Source organism: Stenella coeruleoalba (genome assembly GCF_951394435.1).
Source record: "Stenella coeruleoalba genome assembly, chromosome: 2".
Taxonomy (NCBI): Eukaryota; Metazoa; Chordata; class Mammalia; order Artiodactyla; family Delphinidae; genus Stenella; species Stenella coeruleoalba.
The window spans coordinates 25,260,864-25,269,429 of record NC_137147.1 but is presented as its reverse complement, the minus strand read 5'-3'; positions in this window follow the sequence as shown (position 1 = coordinate 25,269,429).

Below are 8,566 nucleotides of genomic sequence, written 5' to 3'. Positions count from 1 at the left end.
TGGCCACTGAGTCCCCCACATAGCTAGTTGACAGTTGACTAGTTGGGGAGAAGTGTAAGTAATGACCACATGCCTGGGACTTTATATACACTATCTCATTCAGGTCTCAAACTGCCAGGTGAGATATTCACATCTTACTGGAGAGGAGCCAGAGGCTTAGGAAAATGTTCAAGAACTCACAGCTAGTAAGTGGCGAAGGACACAAATAGTCCAGGATAGACGCTTACACTTTCTCTGATCCAGATGGGAAAATGCACCCTAGTACATTTCTATAAATATTACCCTTGTAAGAGCCTGAAGCCTTGAGGGAGAAACAAGCAGGCTTCAGAAGCCCCGTAAGAGCAGGAAGGCTGCTGTTCTGAGGCCTTGCAGAGGAAGAACGCATTGTCCCTGAGCTGAGGGGGACACACGAGGGGAGTCCGCCTGGGGAGGGTGCTGAGCCCTGACTTTCCAGGCAGGAGCAGAATTGCCTGGGCTGAATGAGTGGTAGCGGTGAGACGTTGTCCTCTCATATGAGGACCTACCCCCTTCCTTTCTTTTTCTAGGTCTGGGCCTCAGAAAGGGAGACCTGAAAGCTTAAAGGAGATGAGGATGGGAGTGGTCTCCTCTCCTCCCTGGTGTCCTTCAGCAGAGACACATACAAGACCCATGGGTGCCACTGCCAGAGCTTGGAGTCACAGATCTGAATCCAACCTGTCTTAGTTACTCTCCAGCTGTGTGACCTTGAGCAAGTTACTTAACCTCTCTGAGTCTCAATTTAAGCCATAGAATGTGGACGCACGAATAGTTCTTTACCAGTGGTTGTGAGGATTGAGGGAGCTGAAGCCCCAGCCCCATTGCCACCTCAGCCAGAAGCCAGCCCTCTGACTCACTGTCTCCAGTGCCCACCTGTGCAGGGAGCCTGCCCTGGGAAGTGACCTGGGACCCCTGGAGTTCCAAGGACCCACCTGAGGCCCTCCAGGATCCGACCCCAAAGCCTTGTAGGCTGCATGCTTACTCAGAGCCTTCCGGCCTTTGCATGTGCTTCGGCCCCCAACTGAAACACACTTCCTGCCCCTCTGCCTGCCTTATTGAACTAGCCTTCAGGCTTGACATAGCTGCCCTTGTCTCCAGGAAACCTTCCCTAGCCCCCAAGTCTGCACCATATCACACCGAGTTTTAATGTCCTGTTCTCCATTGAACTGTGAGCTCCTGAAGTGTAGAGAATAGGTTCTGCCCATGTTGTAACCACAGAGCGTAGCATGGAACTTGGCCCAGAGCAGATGCTCAGGACATGTGCACAAAGTAGAAGGAAGGATGAATAGAGTCTACAGGGGCCTGAGTAGCAGAACTATCAGAGACAGACTACAACAGAACCTCTGTTTGAGCCAGGGAATCCCAGGCAAGAAAGAGGAGGGCAGGGCTTTAGTTACCATGGTTTCAGGGAACCTGTCTTTTCAATCTGTCAGGCGAGGCGAGATGTATCTAGGGCCACCCAGTACAGTTGTTCAGGTTCTGCACTTTAAAATTCCAGGGGGCATCATTTTCACACTTGAGTCATCCTAGATTTGCATGGTTATTATGACAATTTTCCAGTAGATGGCGGTAAAGCATCTTGAGTTAGGGGCATTTTTTTCCTGTTTGTGCAAATGCACTGTTTGTGTTCTCTCGTGCGGGGAGCACCTGTCTACCAGCCCTCCAATCTGCTGAGAGGTTACCTAACGTCCCCAGCCTTGTCCCACCTCCTCTTCACTTCAGGGCTTTACAAACCACACCCAGGGCCATTAAAGCCAGAAATCCCCAATTGCATCCTTTGTTCCGAAGAAGGTAATGTTTGTGATCAGAAGCCCCAGGTTCAAGTTCCAGCTGCTGCATTTCCTAGTGAGTGGTCTTGGGCAAGTGACTCTGCAGTTCTACGACCTAGCTTTCTCTTCCAGAAAGAATGCAGTAATAATCCCTGCCCTTGAGGTTGTGAGGAACAAATGCTACCCTGAACATGGTCGAGCCATTGCTAGCTGTATTCCTAGGAATATCCTGCCTTAATAACGTGCAGGACTTTCCAGCTGACCCCAGGAGGATTGCGCTGTTTGAGCAGGGGTGTGCTACCTACCACACCACTCCTATTTTCTCACCGCCCCACCCCCCAGAGTCATCGTCTCTTCTCCTATGTTATCTCTTTCCTGGTCTCCATCACTATTTCATCCCCAGGGGTGCTTTGGTCCCCTTCAATCTCTGCTCCAGACTCCTTAGTACAGTACAGAATAGTCAGTCTGCCAGTAAACAAATACTCAGCCAGCATCTTCTGTGCGCCGGGTGCTGCGCTGGTCTCTACCTTTTCGTTTCTCATAGTCCCACGGGGGCATAAAGTTAACTCAGTCACCATCTTGGTTCTGAGTCTTCAGACCTCATTCTCATTTTTAAAACACTTTGGAGTGTTGTTACATAAGGTGTTTTAAAGGGAAGGGATTATCTTTTTATAGGAAATAATGAGAGGCTAGAATATTTTTCAAATGTACTCTTTCTTTTAGGTTTACTATTGCTCCTCTATTGAAGTTCATTAAATGAAGAACTGTCTTGTTTAAATGTGGCAGAGGAGAATTCAGCTCAAAATTGTGAATACTGGAAATGGAAATGATTCTTTTTGGAAGCTGTGTCTCTATTCCTCTTCTGCTGGCTGTCAGGTGGATTTTAGAACTGTATTTCCACATGTTCTGTTTCCATGATAGCTGGATGCTTCCATGAAGGGAGGATTACACACTGTTTTTCTGTTCCAACATATATAAGTGTCCACTCACCATCCAGTTCTGGAGGTCAGAAGTCTGGCCTGGGTCTCACTGGGCTAAAAATCAAGGTGTCTGTTTGCTGGGACCCTGAGGAGAAAGAGGCCTTGCCCAGTCCCTCCCTTTCTGGCTCCTTGGCCACTTAATGACTGGACACTGTCTTTGGCCCCCATCATTAAATATCCTCCAAGGTCCAAACCAAGAGAGGCTCAGCTGGGGTCTTCCCTGCCCGTCTCATACTGGCGAAAGCCTAGGTGAGGGAAGCAGAGAACAAACTCACTATGGGTTTCACTTAGAATTTGGTTTGGCTGTGAAGGGACAAGAAACTCAAAGTAGGATTGGCTTAAATGAGATAGACTTGTATTGCCCTCTCATGTAAATTAAGTCTAGAGGCAGGCCATCCACAGCTCATATAGACACTCTACAGTGTCAGGAAGGACCCAATCCCTTTCCGGTACCCTGTTCTGTCATCCCTCAGGTGAGGGCGTGAGGACCTGTCAGAGCCGGGTGTGAAGGAGTGCCTCGGCCCAGGTGTTCGGCCTCTTGCACCTCACTTGCGGACACTGTAGATGACAACGATCAGAGCGCCAACCTCGCTAGGTAAGGATGAGAGGAAACCATGCATGCTGGGCGCCCAGCACAGTGCCCAGCACAGGAACCAGAAATGTTAGCCCCTGAGGGGACAGTGCAGGAATGGGGTGAGTGAGGCGCCCTGCTGATGGGCAGGGGCTGCCCAGCTCCCATCCTCCAGGCCATCAAGTGACATCACAGGGGCCTCGGCCTGGGAAGCTCCCCGCCCTGGTGATCAGGTCAGAGATCCAAGCCTCTGGCCGGCGGGTATGAGAGCCCCGGGGAGGAGAAGCCCAGCAGGGAGCCGGTGGGTGGGGACCCAGCAGCTGCACTGGAGCCTGGGTTATCCTGCTGAGTCATTCCCCCTGGGGCTGTGAAAGAGGGGGCAGGCCTGTGTGAGGGAGAGGGAGAGAGAGGAGAGAGAAAGAGAGAGAGAGCTCTCGCACATACTACACACACACACACACACACATACACACACACACACACACACACACACACACACACACACACACACCTCCCAGCTTAAGGAAAAGGAGCCCCTCCCAGCAGAGAGAGGCTTTGTTCCCCACAAGATTTAAAAGCCACGGAAACAAAAGAAAGGCAGCTCCCACTGCCCCCGTCCCTCAGCTGCCATTTCTGCCCCCTCTCTCTATCCTCACCCCATTTCCACCAGCCCTGCGATCCATCCAACCCCGACCCGGCCCCCAGGGTGGTGATAGACAGTTCCAGGGACAAGCTGCTCACCTTATTTGCCTACCTCTATCCCCTCCTCATCGTGCACCCATCCCCCTGGCCCCATCCCCTGTGAATCGTGCCCACGCGGCCCCTCTCAGGCGATAGACGCTTTCCTGACTCTGAGGTGGTGTTCTGATGTACCAGACTTTTCCTGGCACTGGGGAAGACAGATGAGGGAGGCTGGGTCCCTGTGCCCAGAGGGGCTGTATATACCCTGTGGGGTGGGGAGGCTGAGGATGGAATTCATCCCCCTCTACCCCAGAGCCGGCTGAGTGCTGGGCCCCCATGAGGCCCGGCTGCCTGTGAATCATGGGGTCTGGATGGGCCGGAGACTCAGAGGCAGGCTGGGTGGAGACAGAATGCTTCCTTCATTGAAAATCGCTTTTTGTCTGCGTACAAAATCCCCAAGCCTGACTATTATCTAATACCCAACTCTGTACCCGTCCAGACGTATTCCTATTCATATGGACCTGGTTTATGGAAAAGTCTGAATCTGACAGGATCAAACAGGACACATTTTTGCCTTGTCTCTCGTCACAGCCTTCAACCACGCTCTGTCAAATCTCTTCTTCTGGCCTTGAACAATATTCCTGGCAGATTTCTAGTTTTCTGATCAAATCTCCTAGTTGTTTTTTCAATTATTAAAAATTCAGGTTAGTTTAGTCCAATTTAAAAGTTAAACATCATATGCAAATACAGGCCAATCCTACCCCTTCCTCCCCCAATGCCAAGCAAAGCTAGGAGTGGGGAGGGGGCTTCTCTTCCCTCTCTCCCCCATCAGAATGCTTTTACCCCCTGGGTTTGAGGTTGGGGTGTGATGGGGGTTGGGGGTAAGAGCTGGAAGGGGGAGGCCACAGGTCTTGTTCTCTCGGCCAACACTGCCTGATGACCAGTGCCTCCTCGGGGTGAAATCTTCCAAGTGGGGTGAGGAGTCGCATTCTCTGGGGAGAAGGGTTATCTGGCTAGACTTTTTTCAACACACCCTGTCAACACTCACCCCTGGATGCCCGTCATTGGAATTCCTCCTCAGTTACCTCTTTAGGAGGTACTGACCCACAGGAAACGCCTGCATTCTTGCCTAGCCAAATGGGGGCATGCAGACCACCTTCACTGCCCCAGCTCTGCCCTGCTGTCTCTGTCCCTCCTCCTTTCCATCCCCCCTCACCATGGGTGGGACAGGTTGGCCAGTCAGCAGGCACTCAACTAAGAAAGGGGGTGCCCAGCTCTCCTCTCACAGGCACTCCTCCCTCTGGGAATAATCTCTAGCAGCCCTTTCTCCACAGCCAGAAAGTGGAGGGAAAACCAGAGCACCCCTGCCCTAGCCTGGGAACACTTGATCTGTGCAGTCATGCAGTGCTGCACGCCCAGAAGTGCCCCTCACTTGGTCTGATGCTCTGCTGTCTTGAAATTTTTCATGATATTTGAACAAGGAGCCATTCATTTTCACTTTTCACTGACCCTGGAAAATTATGTAGCCGGTCTCCCCTGGGACTGACTGCTCTGACCATCCTCATCAGCTTGTAGAGTAGCAGGGCTGGTTCGGGAAGTACCACCCCACAGTGATTCCCACCTCCCACCCTACTATCTTCCCCTTTGGGTTCCAGTCATCACTCCCAGGCAATAGGATATGAACTAACCAGCATCCTATTAGGCATAGAAGCATCCTTTGACGCTATCCTTTGACATCAAACACACTAACCAAATTGCGAGTTGAATACGTTCAGATTATGTGCTTTTTTGTGTTTCTTACAACAGTGAAATCATGTTGCATATATTGTTTTATAGCCTTCTTTTTTCACTTAACAATACATTGAAAATCTATTTTCATGGAGCAAATACCCATCTATAATCTAACCTTCAACATCTGTTTCAGTTACGTATTGCTGGGTTACAAACCACCCCAAACCCAGGGCTTAAATCAACAGTGATTGATTGTTTCTCATTATTCTATGGGTTGACCAGACAGTCCTGATCATTCACAAGAAATACAAAAACTAGAGAAAGAAAAACTGGGTTCCAGTGTTAGCTGAGCCGCTTCCTGCTTGTGTGACCTTGGTCAAGTAATTGAACCTCATATTCCTCATCTGTAAATTGTTACAGATGATAACAGTGATGTCTCCCTTACCTGAGATATTTTGAAGATCAAATGAGAACTATAATAATAATATCTACCTTGTACGGTTGTCATGAGGATTAGATGAGTTAATATGGCAAAAGTAACAAATGTTAGCTATTAGCTATTATGCGTCTTGGTGAGGGGCCAGGCTACAGAGGGGATTGCTGGGGCAGGGAAGTAGCTGGTTCTCCAGCTCATTAGACTGAGACATAGGAGGGAGGGAGGATTTCTGCTGGGAATAGAAGCATGTGAAAGGATGCAGTGAACACGCCTGAGAGTATTAAGCATTGCTCAGCCACAGGGGAAATGAGCGCTGGGGGAAGAGTCATCTTGCTGCAGTTGAAAAATACTTACTTGTAGCCATTTTTTTCTGCATACTGATAATATGCTGGTAATAAAGTCAGGATTAAAGTATGCTGGAAAGCAGATAGTGCCAGCCTAGTGATATCAGACTCAAAGAATGACCCATGGGTATCCACTGCCTCTATCCCTGCTCTATCATAGGGACCCCTTCTTCAGGAAACAGAGAGAAGAGGACGAAAACCAAGGAAGTATCTTTGAAGGGCCAGAAAAACAGTATCAGGTAGTCCAAATCTAGGCCCCAAAAGCTTTCTGTGCCCCAAATGTCTCATTTCAACACTTTCATTACACTTTCAGAGACTCTAACATGTTGAGATTCATGTCCCTGTGTCTCTTTAAAAATTATGCAATATTTACAACAAAAGGATGTAAAGAATAACACAACAAAACCCATGTTCTTGCTACCAGCTTAAGAAATAAAACATTGCCAACACAGTTAAATTTTCCTACCTTTTCATAAGAGGTAACCACTATGCTGAACCCTGAGGTTGATTATGTCCTTGTACCCTTTTTTATTTTTCAAATACATGAATAAATCTGACAGAAAGGATAGGTTGTTTATAGAAATTTGTGTTCCAGTGAAGGACTTTTAGGTTCTCCAGCAGGATCTGGATGACTTCCAAAGAGGCTACAGGAGAAGCAGAGAGGGAAGTAAAAGGTTATAAAAAGAAGAGAGTCTCAGTAGCCTGTGACAATATCAACTGGAATAATATATGTAATTATTCCATATACTTGAGGGAGGCATATACTTGAAAAGATAATGGCTGTAAAATTTTCATATTTGATGAAAAATATAAACCCACAGATCCAAGAAACTGAATCAATGCCAAGCACAAGAAATTATACCAAGGCACATCGTATTGAAATTGCTGATAAAAATAATTACTGAAGGGCTTCCCTGGTGGCGCAGTGGTTGGGAGTCCGCCTGCTGATGCAGGGGACACGGGTTTGTGCCCCGGTCCGGAAAGATCCCACATGCCGCGGAGCAGCTGGGCCCGTGAGCCTTGGCCGCTGAGGCTGCGCGTCCGGAGCCTGTGCTCCGAAACAGGAGAGGCCACAACAGTGAGAGGCCCACGTACAGCCAAAAAAAAAAAAAAAAAAAAAAAAATTACTGAAAATCAATGATAACAAAACTTTTTTCAAGGAGCCAGAGGAAAAAAGAAACATTATATAAAGGAAGAAAGATACATGAATAATCTCTGACTTCTCATTAGAAATAATACAAGTCAGGAGACTATGGGACTAAATCTTTAACATCCTACAAGAAAAATGAGAAAACTGTCAACCTAGAATTCTGTTTCCAGTGATAAAGCTGAGGGAAACCATCACCTGCAGACCTGTTGGAGGCTTGAGGGAAATGATACCAGGTGGAAACTCAAATCCCTGCAAGGAAATAAATAGAAAGAAATGAATATGGGAAATGGTAAATGTAAAAGATGTTTTCTCTTCATTTTAAAATTTATGTTAAAGAGAAGTAAAAGTTTAAACAAAAATAATGACAATTTACTGTGGAGCTTATAATAAATATAGAAGTAGACTGTATGACAAACAAGCACAAAGGACAAGAGAGGAAGAAAAGGAACTACAGTGTTTCAAGTTTCTTGTGTACTATGTGAAGTGGGATAATATTATTTAAAGGTAGAAATTAAAGATGCACGTTGTAAACTTTAGAGCAAACACTAAAAAAAGAGAAAGGAATAACTAATAAGCCAACAGATAAAACGAACTCCTAAAAAATACTCAATCCCCAGCAGGCAGGGAAGGCAAAAAAGAACAAAGAACATATGGGGAAAATGGGAAAAAATAGCAAGATGGTAGATTTAAACTCAACCATAGAGATACTTACGTTAAAAGTAAGTGGACTACATGGATGAACTGTGAAAATATTATGCTAAGTGAAAGAAGCCAGTCTTAAGAGACCACATATTGGATGATTCCATTTTTATGAAATGTCCAGAATAAGCACATTTATGAAAACAGAAAGTAGATGAGTGGTTTCCTAGGGCTGGGGGAGGGATGTGGG